Consider the following 21,896-nt stretch of genomic DNA (forward strand, 5'->3'; position numbering starts at 1 on the left):
GTTTTTGTTTATCGGATTAGTTTTATTGGAATATATTATCATGGTTGTTTTGTTTTGGTTTGTAATTGATATTACAAACTGCACATTTCGAGTCCAGGTGACCCTTTGTCAAAGCTAAATGCCTTTCGGCTTTGACAAAGGGTCATCTGGACTCGAAACATCAGCTCTTTTCTCTCCTACAGATGCTGCCAGACCTGCTGAGATTGTCCAGCAGTTTCTCTTTTGGGTTCAGATTCCAGCATCCTCAGTAATTTGCCTCAGTATCTTTAGGAGAAGGTATACAATGCTGCCAAGATTAACGGTAGCCAAGAAGATTGGGAAATCATTGATGCGCGTTATCAAACACGAGGCTAGATGCTCGGGAAATAAAGGCTTTTATTTACTGTAATGAAGCAGCCAATAATTATGTACACGATCCCAGACTGAGGGGTCCCAGCCAGAGCAGGGACATTTATACCTCTCCCAGGAGGCGGAGCCCGACTGGGATGTACCACAACACTACAGTACAAAGGTGTAACAACCCCACCCTAACCCCAACAGCAACAAGTAGCACAACCCAACAGTAACATATGTACATCCTTGTAGTACTGGCCAGACCCTGGCTCAGTACTATCCAGTGGGAACCAACGATGGTTCACCACATTCATCCCTCCTTTGAGAACAAAGGCCGGCGGGGTACAAAAAACAGAATAAAGTGTCATCAGTCTATAAGTTCAGACGGTCAGGGGGACCGCACCGTCGTTGTGACCTCCTCAATACCGGCGCTGACACCGGAGGAGGCACTTGCGGTGGCGTTCTCCCCAAGGCGGCGTCCAGCTGTTCTTCCACGGACTCACAGGCCGGTTGACCCTGAGGTGACGGTAGTCCATGGGGTCCTGACACGCCCTGCAGTGGCGACCATCCTCTGGACTCAGGCAAGCTGTACACGGGAGTAAAAGGGTTAAGCAATGGTCCCGATGCTGCCCGCGCCGTGTCCGGGGCAGAAACAAGAGTTAAGGGGTTTGTAACAGGGGGTATGGGAGCGACAGGAGTTGCTACGTACCCTGCTGGCGCCAGGTCTCGGATCGAGACCATGTCCTCTCGCCCGTCAGGGTATGCCACATAGGCATACTGAGGGTTGGCGTGGAGGAGATGGACCTGTTCGACCAACGGGTCGGACTTGCGGGCCCTTACATGTCGCCGCAGGAGGACGGGTCCTGAGTACAGCAACCAAGACGGTAATGAGGTCCCCGAGGAAGACTTCCGAGGGAATGAAAACATCCTCTCATGGGGAGTAGCATTGGTTGCCGTACACAGGAGGGAGCGAATAGAATGGAGCGCATCAGAGAGCACCTCTTGCCAACGGGAGACTGGAAGACTTTTTGACTTCAACGCCAGTAAGACAGCCTTCCAGACTGTAGCATTCTCACGTTCCACCTGTCCGTTACCCCTAGGGATGTAGCTCGTGGTCCTACTAGAGGCAATCCCGTATGAGAGCAGGAATTGCCTCAAGTCATCGCTCATGAACGACGAGCCCCTGTCGCTATGGATGTAGCCGGGGTACCCGAACAGGGTAAAGAGATCACGGAATGCCTTGATAACCGTGGCAGCGGATGTATCAGAGCAGGGAACAACAAAAGGGAACCGAGAGTACTCGTCAATGATATTGAGGAAGTACACATTCCGATCTGTTGAGGGAAGGGGGCCCTTAAAATCGACACTCAGTCTCTCGAAGGGACGAGTGGCCTTGACTAAATGTGCCCGGTCAGGTCGGTAAAAGTGCGGTTTGCATTCCGCGCAAACCCGACAGCTTCTTGTTACGGACCTGACGTCCTCCACCGAGTAGGGCAGGTTGCGGGCTTTTATAAAGTGGTAGAGCCGAGTGACCCCAGAATGGCATAGGTCATTATGGAGAGCCTGCAAACGGTCCTCCTGTATACTGGCGCATGTTCCACGTGAGAGGGCATCCGAGGGCTCATTGAGTTTCCCTGGACGGTACATGATGTCGTAGTTATAGGTGGAGAGTTCAATTCTCCACCGCAAGATCTTGTCATTCTTGATCTTGCCCCTCTGCGTGTTATTAAACATGAACGCCACGGACCGCTGGTCCGTGATCAGGGTGAACCGTTTTCCCGCCAAGTAATGGCGCCAGTGCCTGACGGCCTCCACAATGGCCTGGGCCTCCTTTTCCACCGCTGAATGCCGGATTTCGGGGCCTTGGAGGGTGCGGGAAAAAAATGCGACGGGCCTGCCCGCCTGGTTAAGTGTGGCGGCCAGGGCGAAATCAGATGCATCGCTCTCCACCTGAAAGGGGATGGACTAGTCAACAGCGTGCATCGTGGCTTTCGCGATTTCGGCTTTTAATTTATCGAAGGCCAACCGGGCCTCTGGCGTTAGGGGAAAAGTCGTGGACTTAATGAGCGGACGGGCTTTGTCCGCGTAATTGGGAACCCACTGCGCATAATAAGAGAAGAAGCCTAAGCATCTTCTCAGTGCTTTTGCACTAGCAGGCAAGGGAAGTTCAGAAAGGGGGCGCATACGGTCTGGATCAGGGCCAATGACCCCGTTTTCCACCACGTATCCTAGGATGGCTAAACGGCGCGTACGAAACACACACTTCTCCCTGTTGTAGGTCAAGTTCAAGCGAGATGCAGTGCGTAGGAAATTCAGGAGATTCGTGTCGTGGTCCTGCTGGTCATGGCCGCAGATGGTGACATTATCCAGGTACGGGAAGGTAGCCCGCAGCCCGTTCTGGTCCACCATTCGGTCCATAGCACGCTGGAAGACCGAGACCCCATTTGTGACACCAAAGGGAACCCTGAGAAAGTGATACAAGTGACCATCCGCCTCAAAAGCCGTGTATTGTCGGTCCTCTGGGCGAATGGGGAGTTGGTGGTAGGCAGACTTGAGGTCTATGGCGGAGAACACCCGGTACTGCGCAATCTGATTGACCATATCAGATATGCGCGGGAGAGGATACGCATCCAGCTGCGTATATCAATTAATGGTCTGACTATAGTCAATGACCATCCGGGGTTTGTTCCCGCTCTTGACCACCACGACCTGCGCCCTCCACGGACTAGCGCTGGGTTGTATGATCCTTTCTTTGAGGAGCCGCTGAACCTCAGATCTAATGAAGATCCGATCCTCAGCGCTGTAACGCCTACTTTTAGTCGCGATGGGCTTGCAGCCTGGCACAAGATTCTGGAACAGGGAGGGTGTGGTGATCATCAGCGTCGAGAGGCTACAGGCAGGGCGCGTTGGGCAATTTGGAGGCTGCTGCTGTTCTCCCACTGCCAGTGAAGGGAGTGGCCCACCGTACTGTAGGGTTACACTCCTCAAGTGGACCATGAAGTTTAGTCCGAGAAGTATTGGCGCGCAAAGGTACGGCAACACTAGGAGCTTGAAACGCTCGTAAACTGTGCCTTGCACCGTCAAAGTTACCACGCAACTCCCTGGCACGGTGACAGACCGGGACCTCGATGCCATAGAGATTGTCTGTTTGGCAGGTTGAATCCAGAGTCCACACCGCTTCACAGTGTCTGGGTGGATAAAGCTCTCAGTGCTCCCGCTGTCAAACAGACAATAAATCACATGGTCATTTACCTGGATATTCATCATAGATTTGTCAAGTCTATGGGCTTGGCCTGGTCCAGGATGATCGACGCCACCATTGGTTCCTGAGCGCCACTGCAGGCAGCTGAAATCGACGAGGAGGACCCCTGCTGGTCGTTCGCGGTCGGTGCCGACCAACATGGCCGCTCCCATAAGTCGCACGTGGGTGATGGCGCCAAACTCAGCGACCCCTGGTGGTCACACACCTCCGACTCCGTCGACCGTAATGGCGTCGTCCTGGCCTCGCACGTGGACGAACCCCTCGATGATTTCGACGACGAAGAGCCGAGCTCTGAAGAATCGCAGGCCGCACTGCCGTTCCTAGATTTAGATTGGCACACTTTTGAATAGTGCCCTTTCTTACCGCAGGCGGAGCACAACACAGCCTTAGCGGGACACCGTTGCCGAGTATGCTTCGCTCCCCCACAGAAGTAACACCGCGGGCCGCCCGGAGCTGCTGCCGTCGTCTGGCCGGAGTGTGAGCACGCCATTACGCAGCATTTCGAACCCGAGGAACGAGGAGGGATTGGCGACTGCTCTTGCCACGTTGTCTCCACGTGGTCTTCCGGATACAATACTAAGCTTTTGGAGGCCGTCTCCAGCATCTCTGCTAGCTCGATTGCCTGGGTAAGGTCAAGGTTACCTTTCTCCAATAGTTTAAGTCGAATGTACGACGATCTGACTCCCGCCACAAACGCATCTCGGGCGAGGTCGTTCATGCTCTGCTCAGCCGACACAGCTTTGCAGTTACAGCCCCTGGCTAGCTGTAGGAGCTCGTTCGCATATTCCTCCATCGTTTCGCCAGACTGCCATCGTCGAGTGGCTAAGAGGTAACGAGCATGTATTTCATTGGGCGGTTTGATATAACGCTTCTTCAGAAGCTCGAGGGCCTTTGTATAATCGGTGGCTGCACGGATCGCGAGGTAGACAGTGTCGCTTACCCTCGCATGGAGGACCCGGAGTCTGTCATCATCTGTGGTGACCGCTGCGGAGGCTGCCAGGTAGTCTTCGAAGCACTTCAGCCAGTGGTCGAAGGTGTTAGAGGTGCCCACCGCACGTGGATCTAATGTAAGGCGTTCCGGCTTCAGGATCTGCTCCATACTCTTTTTTTTTCGATGAGAGTTTAACAACAGTAAATAAAATTGATGCGCGTTATCAAACACGAGGCTAGATGCTCGGGAAATAAAGGCTTTTATTTACTGTAATGAAGCAGCCAATAATTATATACATGATCCCAGACTGAGGGGTCCCAGCCAGAGCAGGGACTTTTATACCTCTCCCAGGAGGCGGAGCCCGACTGGGATGTACCACAACACTACAGTACAAAGGTGTAACAACCCCACCCTAACCCCAACAGCAACAATAGCACAACCCAACAGTAACATATGTACATCCTTGTAGTACTGGCCAGACCCTGGCTCAGTACTATCCAGTGGGAACCAACGATGGTTCACCACAATCATAAAAACCAGTGAAGGATGATGAAAAAAAGAGGGAAAGTTAATATGAGAGCAAACTAGCAAGAAAAATAAAAACAGACAGTAAGAACTTTTACAAATATATAAAGAATAAGAGTAGCTAGAATAAATTTTGGTCCCTTAAGAGAGTAAGACTTGGGAATTAATTGGAAACAAGGAAATTACAGAGACTTTGAATGAATATTTTGTAGTATCTTCATGGTAGAAGACACAAAGCATGCCAAAAATAGAAAATCAAAGGGAGGAAGGAACTTAAAACAATCACTATCCCTAGAAAAAAAAACTAGGAAAACTAATGAGACTAAAGGCTGACAAGTTATTTATGTCTGATTATCTGCATCCTGGGAATTAAAAAGAAATGGCCACAGGCATTGTGGGTGTATGAGTTGTAATCTTCCAAAATCCATGCAGTTTGTTGTTCACAGCCAATGTTCTCTATGCCTTTGAAGCCAGCATCTGTGCCATGTGGTGGTCTTGATCTCTGATGAGCTTGTTCCTCTACAGTCTTATCCCCATCCTTGCTTTTATTCACTTGTGTTTGGTGTAGTTCCCAGTGCAGATCCCTCTATCTGACCATCTTCATTCCACAAAACGATGGTTTCTCAGTCTAGTTGTCAGAATAAGATTGCTTAACCGAGGAACCAATAGAACTCACTCAAGAACAACTTCTTCCCTGCTGCAGTCAGACTTTTGAATGGACCTACCATATATTAAGCTGATCTTTCTCTTTACCCTCTCTGTAACTGCACCCTCTCCTTTAATTCTCCCCTATGTACTCTCTGAACAGTATAGCGTGCAAGAAACAATCCTCCTCAGGAGGAGGATCGCAACGGACACCTCCAGACGCTGAAAGATGCCCTCATAAGAACAGGATATGGCGCTCGACTCATCGATCAACAGTTCCGACGCGCCACAGCGAAAAACCGCACCAACCTCCTCAGAAGCCAAACACGGGACACGGTGGACAGAGTACCCTTCGTCGTCCAGTACTTCCCCAGAGCGGAGAAGCTACGGCATCTCCTCCGGAGCCTTCAACATGTCATTGATGAAGACAAACATCACGCCAAGGCCATCACCACAGCCCCACTTCCTGCCTTCAAACAACCACGCAACCTCAAACAGACCATTGTCCGCAGCAAACTACCCAGCCTTCAGGAGAACAGTGACCACGACACCACACAACCCTGCCACAGCAACCTCTGCAAGACGTGCCGGATCATCGACACGGATGCCATCATCTCACGTGAGAACACCATCTGCCAGGTACACGGTACCTACTCTTGCAACTCGGCCAACGTTGTCTACCTGATACGCTGCAGGAAAGGATGTCCCGAGGCATGGTACATTGGGGAAACCATGCAGACGCTACGACAACGGATGAATGAACACCGCTCGACAATCACCAGGCAAGACTGTTCTCTTCCTGTGGGGGAGCACTTCAGCAGTCACGGGCATTCAGCCTTGGATCTTCAGGTAAGCGTTCTCCAAGGCGGCCTTCACAACATACGACAGCGCAGAGTCGCTGAGCAGAAACTGATAGCCAAGTTACGCACACATGAGGACGGCCTAAACCGGGATGTTGGATTTATGTCACATTATCAGTAACCCCCACAGCTTGCCTCCTGGACTTGCAGAATGTCTGGAGACAATACACATCTCTTTAACCTGTGTTTAATGTTCCCTCCACCCACATTGTCTGTACATTTAAGACCTGGCTGACTGTAGGATTCGCATTCTAATCAGTATTCTGCAACTTGATTCTGTCTGTTTGCACTGTTTGAGAGCAAATTTCCACTCCATCTGACGAAGGAGCAGTGCTCCGAAAGTTGATGGTATTTGCTACCAAATAAACCTGTTGGACTTTAACCTGGTGTTGTGAGACGTCTTACTGTGTTCACCCCAGTCCAACGCCGGCATCTCCATATCATAAAAAATCTGCCTCATACATCTCCTTTAAACCTTGCCCCTCGCACATTAAACCTATGCCCCCTAGTAATTGACTCTTCCACCCTGGGAAAAAGCTTCTGACTATCCACTCTTTCCATGCCCCTCATAATCTTGTAGACTTCTATCAGGTCGCCCTTCATCTTCCCTCTCCTCATAGTTATTGCCCTCTATACCAGGCAACATCCTGGCAAATCTTTTCTGTACCCTCTCCAAAGCCTTCACATCCTTCTGATAATGCGGCAACCAGAATTGAACACTATATTCCAAGTGTGGCCTAACTAAGGTTCTATAAAGCTGGAACATGACTTGCCAATTTTTAAACTCAATGCCCCGACCGATGAAGGCAAGCATGCCATATGCCTTCTTGACTACCTTCTCCATCTGTGTTGCGTGACCCGTGTACCTGTACACTCAGATCCCTCTGCCTATCAATCAATACTTTTAAGGGTTCTGCCATTTACTGTGCATTTCCCGTCATTATTAGATCTTCCAAAATGCATAATCTCACATTTGTCCAGATTAAATTCCATCTGCCATCTCTCCGCCCTAGTCTCCAAACGATCTATATCCTGCTGTGTCCTCTAACGGTCCTCATCACTATCTGCAAATCCACCAACCTTTGTGTCATCCGCAAACTTATTAATCAAACCAGTTACATATTCCTCCAAATCATTTATATATATTACAAACAGCAAAGGACCCAACCCTGATCCCTGAGGAACGCCACTTGCCACAACCTTCCATTCAGAAGCACACACTTCCACTGCTACCCTCTGTCTTCTATGACTGATGTGGAGATGCCGGTGTTGGACTGGGGTAAACACAGTAAGAGTTTTAACAACACCAGGTTAAAGTCCAACAGGTTTATGTGGTAGCAAATGCCATTAGCTTTCGGAGCGCTGCTCCTTCGTCAGATGGAGTGGAAATCTGCTCTCAAACAGGGCAGAGAGACACAAAATCAAGTTTCAGAATACTGATTAGAATACAAATCTCTACAGCCAACCAGTTCTTAAAGATACAGACAATGTGAGTGGAGGAGGGAGCATTAAGCACAGGTTAAAGAGATGTGTATTGTCTCCAGACAGGACAGGAGGCAAGCTGTGGGGGTTACTGATAGTGTGACATAAAGCCAACATCTCGGTTTAGGCCGTCCTCATGTGTGCGTAACTTGGCTATCAGTTTCTGCTCAACGAATGCAAACCTCTACAACCAACCAGGTCTTAAAGATACAGACAATGTGAGTGGAGGGAGCATTAAGCACAGGTTAAAGAGATGTGTATTGTCTCCATGGTACATTGGGGAAACCATGCAGACACTACGACAACGGATGAATGAATACCGCTCGACAATCACCAGACAAGACTGTTCTCTTCCTGTGGGGGAGCACTTCAGCAGTCACGGGCATTCAGCCTCTGATCTTCAGGTAAGCGTTCTCCAAGGCAGCCTTCACGACACACGACAGCGCAGAGTCGCTGAACAGAAACTGATAGCCAAGTTCCACACACATGAGGACGGCCTAAACCGGGATGTTGGCTTTATGTCATACTATCAGTAACCCCCACAGCTTGCCTCCTGGACTTGAATCTCACTGACTGTCCTGTCTGGAGACAATACACATCTCTTTAACCTGTGCTTAATGCTCCCTCCACTCACATTGTCTGTATCTTTAAGACCTGGTTGGTTGTAGAGATTTGCATTCTAATCAGTATTCTGTAACTTGATTTTGTGTCTCTGTGCCCTGTTTGAGAGCAGATTTCCACTCCATCTGACGAAGGAGCAGCGCTCCGAAAGCTAATGGCATTTGCTACCAAATAAACCTGTTGGACTTTAACCTGGTGTTGTTAAAACTCTTACTGTATTCTATGACTGAGCCAGTTCTGTACCCATCCTGCCAGCTCACCTCTGATCCCATGCGACTTCACCTTCTGTACCAGTCTGCCATGAGGGACCTTGTCAAAGGCTTGACTGAAGTCCATGCAGACAACATTCACTGCCCTACCAGGTTAGGACAATGAGAGCAGAGTTTTCGATGGCATGATGTTTATGGAGGGTGGAACATGGGAGGCTGGTTACAACAAATAGAAAAGTCTGGAGGTATCAAAGGCATGGATGAGGGTTTCAGCAGTAGTTGAGCTGAGGTCAAATATGACACCAAGGTTATTAACCAATGGTCAAGCCTTAAACAGTTGCTAGGCAGAGGAAATGTGTCAGGGACTGAAGGCAGTGGCTACGGTCTTCCCAATATTGAATTGGAGGAAATTTCTGCTGCAATATTGGATGTCTGCCAAGCGGTCTGATAACTTAGAGAGAGTAGAGGCGGTGGTAAGATACAGCTGGTTGTCATCTGCACACATATGGAAACTTCCCTGTGTTTTCAGGTGACATCACCAGGAAACAGCATGTAGATGAAAAATAGAAGGATGTCAAAGATCGATCCTTTACTGGGTGGCAGAGGTAATGGTGAGTGAATGGATAGAGGCGCCATTGCAATTGATATTCTGGCTACAACTGAATAGATAAGAATGGAACCAAGCAAGTGCAATCCTACCAGCTAGTCAACCATGGAGAGGCACTGGAATAAGATGGCGTGGTTAGCTGCATCAGAAGGTTGAGACATATGGGGAGGAATAGGCTGCAATAGTCACAATCAAACAGGATGTCATTTGTGATTTCGGCAAGAGCCTTTTCGGTACAGCAGCAGCTGGAGGGATTGGAGGGATTCAAACATTGTTCACTACTACCTTCTCAAGGATAATTAAGAAAGTGGAACAAATGCTGGCCTTGTTAATGACACCCACATCCACAAAAGAATGGTGCAGAGGAGATTGGCTGGGCTGGAGAGGTTTAGTTAAGAAGAGAGATTGGATAGATTGGGGTTGTTTTCCTTTGAGCAGAGGAGACTAAAGGGGGAAACGATTGAGATGTATAAAATTGTGAGGAGCAGAGATAGAGTAGACAGGAAGAAACATTTCCCCTTGGTGGAGGGATCAATGACTAAGAGGCATAGATATAAGGTAAGGGGCAGAAAGCTTAGAGGAGATCATAGAATCCCTACAGTGCAGAAGGAGATCATTCGGTCCATCAAGTCTGCACCCATTTTCGACAGAGCTTCCTACCCAGGCCCTGTCCCCATAACTCCATGTATTTACCCTGCTCATTCTCCTAACCTGGGACAAAGGGACTATTTAGCATGGCCAATCCACCTAACCTGCACATCTTTGGACTGTTGGAGGAAACCGGAGCACCCAGAGGAAACCCACGAGGGCACGGAGAGAATGTGCAAATTTCACACAGACAGTCACACAGTAACTTAATTGCAAGGTTAATGTAAGCCACTTGTGACACTAATAAATAAACTTTCAACTTTAAAACTTTATACCCAAGGCCGGAATGGAACCTGGGTCCCTGGCATTGTGAGGCAGCAGCACTAACCATTGTGCTGCCTGCTCACGTTCTCTAAATGTGAGGAAAAACTTGGTGGAGGGATTCTGGAACTCTCTGCCTGAAACTTAGATCTTCACAACATTTAAGAAGTATTTAGATGTGTAATCGTGATGCCAAGGCATACGAGGCTATGGGCCAAGTGCTGGAAAATGGGGTTAGAATAGTTGGGAGGTTTGCCTTTGACTAGTGTGGACGCGATGGGCCGAGGGGCCTTTTTCTGTGCTGTATCCCTCTGATACTCGTCAGTTTCACAGGAATAGAGATGAGGGACCAGGAAATGGATCTAATGGACAATATGAGTTCAGAGAAGGCATGAGGGGGCATAAGAAACACACAAGAGAAAGATATACAGATTGAGTTCTGCAGGGTTACCCATTAAAGATGCATAAGCACCAGAAATCTAAGTTTAAAATCCTATTTACCCAATGAATTTATTTTGCAGTGGGGCACTTTGAGCCAAACTCACACATCTGTTGGCTGGTTATGAAGTGGAACTGCTTGCACTAGACAGGGGACAAGGGCACTGTTAATCTTTTTGTGCAACAATGTGCAGTGTGTGGAAAGACTGCAAAACAACTGGAAAAAAAACCCAATGTTGATGCCAAACAAGGGAAGAGCAATAGAAGGATCCAGCACAGGCAGAGAATGTGATCATTCATTCCCTCATTGCTGATTAACTTAATGGTGTTAATTGGTGTTTCAGCATGAACAATGTGTTAATTCTTCCTTATTGGACACAATTGCCATTCATCAGCATGCTGTTCATGTAGCAACACTCAAGTTCAATGATTTTCTAAAATTCATCTCTTTCACATAAAGCTATAGTAACCACTCTCTCAACATGAAATGATGAAACAATGCTTTATTCCTTCAAGTACAATGTGCTGCAAACAAAAGGCATTATTGCACAGCCAAAAACAGCCACAAGCCTATTCCACCCATTATAAGACTGTAACACTATATGCTGCACCCTCTCCTTTCCTTCTCCCCTATGTACATGATGAATCGGTATGCTTTGTCCGTTTAGCACGCAAGAAACAATACTTTTCACTGTATACCAATACATGTGACAATAATAAATCAAATTTAAAAAAATCAAACATGATAACAGTGAACCTTAGAATTAGACCTGCAACTATCTGGTCACAATGGGCAATGTTTAATGACTAGATTCTGCACTCAAAAACACAACTTAAACTATAATAGAACCTGATAACAGGACACTTAGAAAGTCATATGATTAAACAGAATCAACATGCTTTTATGATATAGAAATCGTGTTTGACAAATCTGTTTACTACTGGACTAGATAAGGGGGGGGATCACTAAATGTAGCATATTTGGATTTTCAAAAGGTGCCACCGAAAGGTTATTATATAAAATTTGGTATACATTCAAGGCGGAGTTGCTCTGTTACATCATCAAAAAGCTCAATCAAGTCAGCAAAATATGATTTTTTTTCCATATTCATTCCTGGGACATGGGCGTCGCTAGCTGGCCAGCATCTATTACCATCCCTAGTTGCCCTTGAGAAGGTAGTGGTGAGCTGCCATCTTGAAACACTGCAGTCCACGAGCTGTGCATTGACCCACAATGCCATTAGTGAGGAAATTCCAGGAATTTGACCCAGTGATTGCGAAGGAACGGCGAAATACTTCCAAGTCAGGATGGTGAGTGGCTTTGAGGAGATCTTGCAGGTGGTGGTGTTCCTTTGCATCTGCTGCCGTTGTCCTTCTAGATGGAAGTGGTCATGGGTTTGGAAGGTGTTGTCTAAGGATCTTTGGTAAATTGCTGCAGTGCATCTTGTAGATAGTACATCTTGTAGATAAGATAAGCTCTGAGTATGTCCATGGGACAGTGGCAGCATGGATATGAAGTTGGCAAGTTGAAATAAAACAGGGCTATGGTAAACTATTATTTTTCAGACAAACTGGAATAAGGTATACAAAGGTGCAGCACAGGGATCAGTCTTAGGACGAGTACTTCTCTTGGTTTATTTAAATAACTTTGAAAAAATGCTCCTGAATACATGTCAGAAATTTGTCCCCCTTTGTTCTTTATACAAATCTTATCCCAGTCTAATTTAGGATGTTTGAAGTCCTCCCCATTATTACTACTCAATAGTTCTTGCACCTCTCCATAATTTTCCTACAAATTAGTTCTTCTGTATCTTTCTCACCAGTTGGTGCTCTATGAAATACACTCAGTATTCAATGGCAGCTCTATTTTTTAACTGACCAAATAGATTCTGTTTTGCACTCCATGACATGCTCCTCTCAAGCACAATAATATTTTCCTTAAGCAAAATTGCTACCCCTATGCCTTTCTTTGCTTCTTATCTTTATTGAACATTTTGTATCAAGGAATATTTAGTTCTCAGTTTTGTCCTTTATTGAACCAAGTCTCTTATCGATACAACATTATGTTCCCATGCGGCTATCTGCACTTGCAGCTCACCAACCTTACTTATCATACTTTTTGTATTTATCGACCTGCATTGAATTTTATTGCATTTCCTCAGTCTCCCAATGTAATCCCTTATTATTTCTTACTCTAGCACTTTTCTCTTGGCTAGAATAGAATGAGAACATCCCGTACAACTGGACAACAGTGGAAAAACACTGGTGTGGTCAGCCATGTTGAAGACTGCAGACTAGTTGAGAAGAATGAGCAGGGTAGTTTACCTTTGCCACAGTCACACAGAATGTCATTTGTGGCATTGATAAGACCAATTTGGTTACTAGCAGCGGAAAACTGATTTGAGGAATTTAATCGAAGAGTTCCAGAAAAGAGCACAGGTTTGGGAGGTGACAACACATTCAAAGGCTTTGAGAGGAGAGTGAGTTTGAAAGTGGAACAATAGTTTTCAAGGGCAGAGGGCACGATATATTGGCAAGTAAACATGCCAATTCTCTGAATCAAATAATGCTGCATTGTGTACTGTTCACAAAAGAAAGGTGTATATATTACACAGTGGTTTGGATAACTGTTAGCGGGAGAGAACCTCAAAAGAAATCACCCAACGCATCAAACGGTTTATTTTCGCTGGTGGGGAGATGGCTTCTGTTAAAACCCAGTGCCTCTCTCCGATGAAAAAAGGGAAAACATCCATTCTAGTGCATTTTTCAAACATCTACACAGCCCATCAAGGCTGGACCTTGTCCAATAATATTGATTACAGATTACATACATTAGTCGCATATCCAATGAGGAAGGCATTACGTAAGGTAGGCTTGTGCATATTCAGTTCGTGATCTCATGGACACGATTCATGGCACCTTATTAATGTTATCTTCTTTACTCTCATCTTGAGTCCTTGAGCTTACAATCCTGTGGGCCTGGGAGATTGCTCCAGCCTAGCTACCCATGAACAAATTTACTCCCTTAAATAGCAAGCTTATGATTAAGCTTGTTTTCGTGTATCCAAAAACAGCTGTCCCTGCTGCTGTACACAAGCTTATGATTTTCCAGGCGAATTGTGTTCAGGAATGTGGCTAACCCAGCTAGTATCCATTTTGTATCTTTCAATATTATGTCCTTCTGCTTAACATGGTGGAGCTTACATGCATGCCTTCTGTGATCATATAACAATAAATTCATACATATTTATTGTATACTATTTATCCCTACCGATATAAATTGCTATGCAGGTATCTACGAATATAAATTGTTATACAGACACATAAATCAATGATATTATTCCCTCGAAACCTATTCTCTAAATCTCCCTTCAACAATAACGAACATTACTAACATCCTTCCTAACATTCTGAAGGCTAGTGCCAAAATTAAGAGATTACAGACTTTACAGACTTATCAAGCAACGGCCTGACATAGTGATACTCATGGAATCATACCTTACATACAATGTCCCACACACCACCATCAGCATCCCTGGTCATGTCTAGTCCCACCGAAAGGACAGACCCAGCAGAGGTGGTGACACAGTGGAATACAGTCAAGGGGGAGTTGCTCTAGGAGTCCATAATATCGACTATGGACCAATGAAGTCCCATAGCATCTTGTCAACATGGGCAAGAAAACCTTGTGCTTATTACCACGTACCATCCTGTCTCAACTGATGAATCAATATGCCTCCATGTTGAACACCACTTGGAGGAAGCAGTGAGGATGGCAAGGATGCAGAATGCATTCTTGAGTGGGGGACTTCAATGTCTATCACTCCAAGTGATGTGGTAGCGCCATTACAGATTGAGTTGGCCAAATCCTGAATGACATCGTTGCTAGACCTGGGTCTGTGGTGGGTGGTGACAGAGCCAACAAGATGGTAAAACATGCTTGACCTCAGCCTCACCAACTTGCCTGTCGCAGATGCCTCAGTCAATCAGTGACCAGCACATAGTCCTTGTGGAATGTCTTCACATTGAGGATACCTTCCACGGCAGCACAGTGATTAGCACTGCTGCCTCACAGCACCAGAGACCCAGGTTCGATTCCTGTCTTAGGTGACAGTCTGTGTGGAGTCTGCACATTCCCTCCGTGTCTGCGTGGGTTTCCTCCGGGTGCTCCGGTTTCCTTCCACAGTCCGAAAGACGTGCTGGTGCATTAGCCATGCTAAATTCTCCCTCAGTGTACCCGAACAGAGCTGAAGTGTGGCAACTAGGGGATTTTCACAGTAACTTCATTGCAGTGTTAGTACAAGTCTACTTGTGATATTAATCAATGAACATAAACATTAAAAAACATAAGACCCATCATGTGGTCAATGGGACAGATTTCGGACAGATCTAGCAACTCTCAAGACTGGTCATCCATGAGGCACTGAGGGCCATCAGCAGCAGCAGAATTGTGCACAATCTGTAACCTCATGGCTCACTATATCCCCCACTCTACCATTACTGTCAAGCCAGGAGATCAACCCTGGTTCAATGAAGAGTGCAGCAGGGCATGCAAGGAGCAACAGTAGGTGTACCTAAAAATAATTTGTCAACCTGGTGAAGCCACAATACAGATTTACTTGCATGCCAAACAGCACAAGCAGGAAATCAGAAACAGAACAAAGTGATTCCACAACCACTGGATCATATTTAAGCTCTGTAGTCCTGCCACACCCAGCCACGTGTGATAGTGGACAATTAAACAACTCAACCGGAGGAAGGTACTCCACAAATATCCCCATCCTCAATGATGGGGGAAGCCCAGCAATTCAATGCAAAAGATAAGGCTGAAGCATTTGCAACGCTCCTCAGCCAGATGATCTATCTCAGCCTCTCCCAGAGTACCCCAGCAACATGTTGCCAGTCTCCAACCAATTCTATTCACCCCACATGACATCAAGAACTGATAGTGCAAAGGCTATGAGCCCTGACATATGTCTGCTATAGTACTGAAGACTTGTGCTCCGGAACTTGCCATACTCTTGTCAAGCTGTTCTAGTGGCGCTACAACACTGGTAGCTACCTGGCAATGTGGAAAATTGCCCAGGTATGTTTTGTACACAAGAAACAGCACAATTCCAACCCGGCCAATTTTCACTTGCATCAGTCTACACTCGATCATCAGTAAAGTGATGGAAGGATGCTTCAACAATGCTATCAAGAAGCACTTACTTAGCAATAACCTGCTCACTGATGCTCTGTTTGGGTTCCACCACCATTCAGCTCCTGACCTCACTACAGTCTTGGTTCAAAACTGGACAAAAGAGCTGAACTCTAGAGTGAGGTGAGAGTGATTGCCCTTGACATCAAGGCAACATTTGATCAAGTGTGGGGTCAAAAAGCTCTATCAAAACTTATTTCAATGGGAATCGGGGGAAAACTCTCCAATTGTTGGAGCCATGCCAAGAACAAAAGGAGATGGTTGTGATGGTTGGAGATCAATAATTGCAGATCCTTTTACAGATGCGCCATAGAAAGCATTCTTTCTGGTTGTATCACAGCTTGGTATGGCTCCTGCCCTGACCAAGACCACAAGAAACTACAAAAAGTCATGAATGTAGCCTAATCCATCACACGAACCAGCCTCCCATCCATTGACGCTATCTAGACTTCCCGCTGCCGCGGAAAAGCAACCAGCATAATTAAGGACTCCACGCACCCCAGACATTCTCTCTTCCATCTTCTTCTGTCAGGAAAAAGATACAAAAGTCTGAGGTCATGTACTAACCGACTCAAGAACAGCTTCTTCCCTGCTGCCATACTTTTGAATGGACCTACGTAGCATTAAGTTGATCTTTCTCTACACCCTAGCTATGACTGTAACACTACATTCTGCACTCTCTTGTTTCCTTCTCTATGAATGGTATGCTTTGTCTGTATAGTGCGCAAGAAACAATACTTTTCACTGTATGCTAATACATGTGACAATAAATCAAATCAAATCAGATCAGATCCGAGACATCATTGCAGAAGTTCCTGGGGTAGTATCCTAGATCCAACTACCTTCAGCTGCTTCATCAATGACTTTCCTTTCATCATAAGGTCAGAAGTGGGGATGTTCAGCACCTTTTGTGACTCCTCAAATAAGAAGCAGTCCCTGATCAAATGCAGCATGAACTGAATATCCAGGCTTGTGGTGACAAGTGACTAGTAACATTCATGCCACATGTGTCAGGCAATGACTATTCCTCACAAGTGTGAATCTAACCATCGCCCCTTGATATTCAAATACATTACCATCACTGAATCCCCCAGAAACGGCATCCTTGGGTTACTATTGACCAGAAACTGAACTGGACTTGCCATATAAATACTGTGGCTACAAGAGTAGCTTAGAGGCTCGAAATCCTGGGGTGGATAACTCAGTTCCTGATCTCTTCACAGCCTGTCCATCATCCACAAGGCACAAGTCAGGAGTGTAATGGAATACTCCCCCCTTGCTTGGATGAGTGCAACACTCAAGAAGCTTGACACCATCCAGGACAAAGCAGCCCACTTGAATGGCACCCCATACAGAAACATGCAGCGACGACCAGTGGCAACCATGTGTACCGTCTACAAATGCACTGCAGGAAATCACCAAACCTCCTAAACAATGCCTTCTAAACCAATGACCACTATCACTTAGAAAGAAAAGGGCAACAGATACATGGCAACACCACCACCTCGAAATTCCCCTCCAAGCCGCACACCATCCTACTGTCACTGGAACTCCCTCCCTCACAGCACTATGGGTGTAACTACAGCTCAGGGGCTGCAGCAGTTCAAGAAGGCATCTCACCACCACATTCTCAAGGACAATTAGGGTGGACAATAAGTGCTAGTTTGGTCAGTGATGCCTACATCACAAGAATTTATTTTTAAATGCCCTTCCAATTGGAGAGTTAGCAGCAATGCAGGAGAGGCTGAGAGGTATGTACAATTAGTACCAGGAGGAAGGAATATTTAGTAAAGGTAAAGTCACCATTGTCTCAGATGACTATAGGCTGTTCTCCCCTTTGAGATGGAGAGCTGACTGGTGGTGATTTAACTTGAGGACCACCACACCTCAGGTGAGGAGCAAGATTGAGTAGGCGGGCCTTCATGAATAACCTCAGCCGGTATGGGAATTGAACACTTGCAGTTGGCGTTATGCTGCATCACTAACCAGCTGTCCAGCCAAATGAGCTAAACCGCAGTCACTTGTGCTTGTATGACTCAAAAAATGGCCACACAATTCTGGAAGGTGTTCAATGGTCTCAGAAGGATAGCTAAAACTCTTGTAACATGTCTCCTTCCACTCACACAGCCTTCACTCATCTCCTTACATGACAAAAATTGCAATTGTAACTTTTGTTAATGGTGTAAAGAAAGACAATAGTGTACGTCGACCAGTTACATGAATCAGCTGCCCAATGTTATCACAGATACACAGTTTAATGTGCTTCCTCAAAGTATTAGAAGAGAAAGAGGCAACTTGATTGAAACATATAAGATTCTGAGGGGTCTTGACAGGGTCAATGTGGAGAGGATGTTTCCTCTTGTGGGAGAATCCAGGCCGCTGTTTAAAATTAAGAGGTTGCCCACTTAGGACAGTGATGAAAAGTTTTTTTTTCTCTCAGAGGATTGCGTCTTTGGAACTTTCTTCCTCAAAAGGTGGTGGAAGTAGAGTCTCTCAATATTTTTCAGGAAGAGGTAGATAGATTATTGATAATTAAGGGGGTGAAAGATTATCAGCGTAGGTGGGAATGTAGGGTTGAGGTTAGAATCAGACCAGCCATAATCTTATTGAATGGTGGTGTAGGCTCAAGGGACCAAGTAGCCTAGTATGTTCGTATGTGATTTGATTTGATTTATTATTGTCACATGTATTTGGATGCAGTGAAAAGTATTGTTTCTTGCATGGTATACAGACAAAACATACTGTTAATAGAGTACATAGGGGAGAAGGAAAGGAGAGTGTGCAGAATATAGTGTTACAGTCATAGCTAGAGTGTTGAGAAAGATCAACTTAATATATGGTAGGTCCATTCAAAAGTCTGATGGCTGCAGGGAAGAAGCTGTTCTTGAGTCAGTTAGTACGTGATCTACAACCCCAACTATTTCCACCTCAACAACTATGTCACAGCATCTTATTTTGACAGCAACAGCATAATGGTACCCAGTCATGAGGAAGTAAGCGTCGACACAGAATTTCTAACTTCCACCTTCACACTACAATTAAAATAGCACAAATGACTATCTATGCCTCAAAGACATGATATATTTGAATTACCTTTAATCTTTACACCAATGAAATTCAGCTCAACTCTTTTGAGTTTCACCTCTGAGCTAAGATTTCCCAAGACCTGTAAACATCTTTACTGTTCTTCTTTGAGCCCTCTCTATTGGTGTCATGTTGCTTTCATAGAATCCTACAGTGCAGAAAGAGGCCATTCGGCCCATCGAGTCTGCACCAACCACAATCCCACCCAGGCCCTTTCCACATATCCCTACATATTTACCCACTAACCCCTCTAACCTATGCATCCCGGGACACTAAGGGGCAATTTAGAATGGCCAATCAACCTAGCCCACACATCTTTGGACTGTGTGAGGAAACCGGAGCACCCGGAGGAAACCCACGCAGACACAGGGAGAATGTGCAAACTCCACACAGACAGCGACCTGAGCCGGGATTCGAACCCAGGTCCCTGGAGCTGTGAAGCAGCAGTGCTAACCACTATGCTACCGTGCCGCCCAGCTAACCACTGTGCTGCCATGCCACCCATGAAGTCAATGTATCCAATGCAGCTTCAGTCTCAATCAATACGAGATTCTAATCATGATCAATAATTAGACAAACTTTGTTTATCAACACCCTTCCATCAGGTATATATTTGCTGATTCTTGTTCTGATGTGCATTGTTTTACATCACCTTATCTCACACGGTGGCAATTTCTCCCTATGGTACTCTATTAACACCAGGCCCTGATAGCAGTTATCCCTTCCTGATCCCAATTGCCAAAATGATTTGCTCACTAATTTGCCACCAATCCTCCTTGAAAGGTCTCCTGTGTGGAATTTCATCAGATGCAATCGCCACCCAGCAGTACTTTGTGCAGATTTGCGTGTCATGAAAATGTCTTTACTTTTGCTGCAGTATTGTTAGATGAGCTGCGCAGGAATTTGCAAGATGGATATAATTCAATGTGTCTACAAAAGAATCAAATCTACACTGCAAAACATTAAATTAAAGTATTTAATCATCACCTCCCAACAATTCTCTCTGCCGTGCTGCAAATGTGCAGGGAACCTACTTTTATAATCAAAAAAAGGGCTTCTGCAATAAACACTAACCACTAAAAGCAAATAACTGTTGTGCTCAGGAAGTCTCATTCTAATTAGGATTTAATTCCATTTAGACATTCTGATGCATTTAAACAGTTTTAACCCGCTGTATTTCTACAAATCTTAAGCATCACCTCCCAATACATCATTTGTTATGTTAGTTTACCATGCACTAATTATAAAACTAACTGACCTGATTAAGTTTTGTGTAACATGATACAGTGCTTAAAATTTGAAGATTGTAAACAAGTGTTGCATCCCTATAAAAAGCTTTTAACAGGTAATAACATTTAATAAGCTTTCTAATGGTTCTGTCTACCTATATAGTGAAATGTACTGCTGCTTCTGGAACATCACGTGTTCCAAGAAATTATTCAAATACGGTTCTCACAAATGTTTACCATTCAATACTAATTTCCATAATCCAGACATACTTTATTCACACAAGCCTTCACAGAAAAATATACTGGTCATACTTGATTGGAGCAATTTTGTTGGTATTTAAATGTACGTAATGCACTAAAGCCAGGATGAGGTTAGCCACTGTTACCAGTATTTTGACAGATTTATCATTAAAACTACAATTTCTCAGGCATCAATTCAGAGTATCAAGACAAGACTATTTATGCACTAGGTAGCATATGACATTTAATCAGAGACCGCATGATGTGTGTACTGATGTGCTTTCCATGAGTCGTATGACAACCAAGAATTTAACTTCTTACATTTTTAAAGTGCTCTATTATTTAAAGGAAGCTCATAGAAAGTTGCTCAGTCCAGATAAAAAGTAGAAAATATTTTAAGCCGCTATTATATTCACACCAAAGTGACTGGAAAAGTCACAGTTTAAACTCCGTGTACCCTGTTAATGGCTTAGTGCCAGTGTACGATATAGAATAAAACAGGTCTTAAAGGTTTATGCAATGACCCTTTCTGCTCTTGTTGATGGAAGTATTCCAATTAAAAAAAGATGCTTCAGAATAATTTAAAGATACGTCGTGAAATGATGTGATTTGTAATTCCAGGACCATGTCAATGTTCATGACAGCAGTCACCAGGAGTACGGATTAATTTGCCCTTTTCCTGTAAAAGAAGTATTTCTAACAGTTTGCTGTTTTTGTTAAACAGCTTGATCAAAATTAGGAATATGCACAGAGAAGTCCAGTAGAAGTTACAATAGGCAGTTTTGGCACACCGATATTTTTGGGTGATCAGATATATTTTTCTTGTCCTTTAAATGCTACTCAGCATTTTCTTTTCTTTTGTTCTTTCATGGGTCTTGGGTGTCATTGGCAAAACCAGCATTTATTGTCCAACCTTAATTGCCTTTGAGAAAGTGGTGATAAACTGCCTTCTTGAACCACTGCAGTTCCTTCTTTGGAGGTGCAGCGGGGTCTCGGTGTTCTGGCACATGGGTCACAAAAATTTAATATGCAGGTACAGCAAATAATTAAGACTAATGGAATGCTATCCTTTATTATGAGAGGAATTGAATATAAAAGTAAGAATGTTATGCTTCAGTTATACAAAGCGTTAGTGAGACCACAGCTCAAATACTGTGTGCAGTTTTGGTCTCCTTATTCAAGGAAAGATTTAAATGCATTGGAGGTGCTTCAGAGGTGGTTTGTTATGTGTAATGCTTGCATAGAGTGGGCTTGATTCCACTGGATTTAGAAAAGTGAGGGGCAATTTGCAAGATCCTGAACGGTCTTGATAAGATGGATG

General features: G+C 45.1%; 1 protein-coding gene across 6 annotated transcripts in view; it reads right to left on the minus strand.

Annotated features, from left to right (window-relative positions):
- Positions 1–21,896, minus strand: part of tpk1 (thiamin pyrophosphokinase 1) — a 381,820-nt gene that overhangs the window by 269,467 nt on the left and 90,457 nt on the right. The window lies entirely within an intron of this gene.

This window comes from Mustelus asterias, chromosome 2 (genome assembly GCF_964213995.1).
Source record: "Mustelus asterias chromosome 2, sMusAst1.hap1.1, whole genome shotgun sequence".
NCBI lineage: Eukaryota > Metazoa > Chordata > Chondrichthyes > Carcharhiniformes > Triakidae > Mustelus > Mustelus asterias.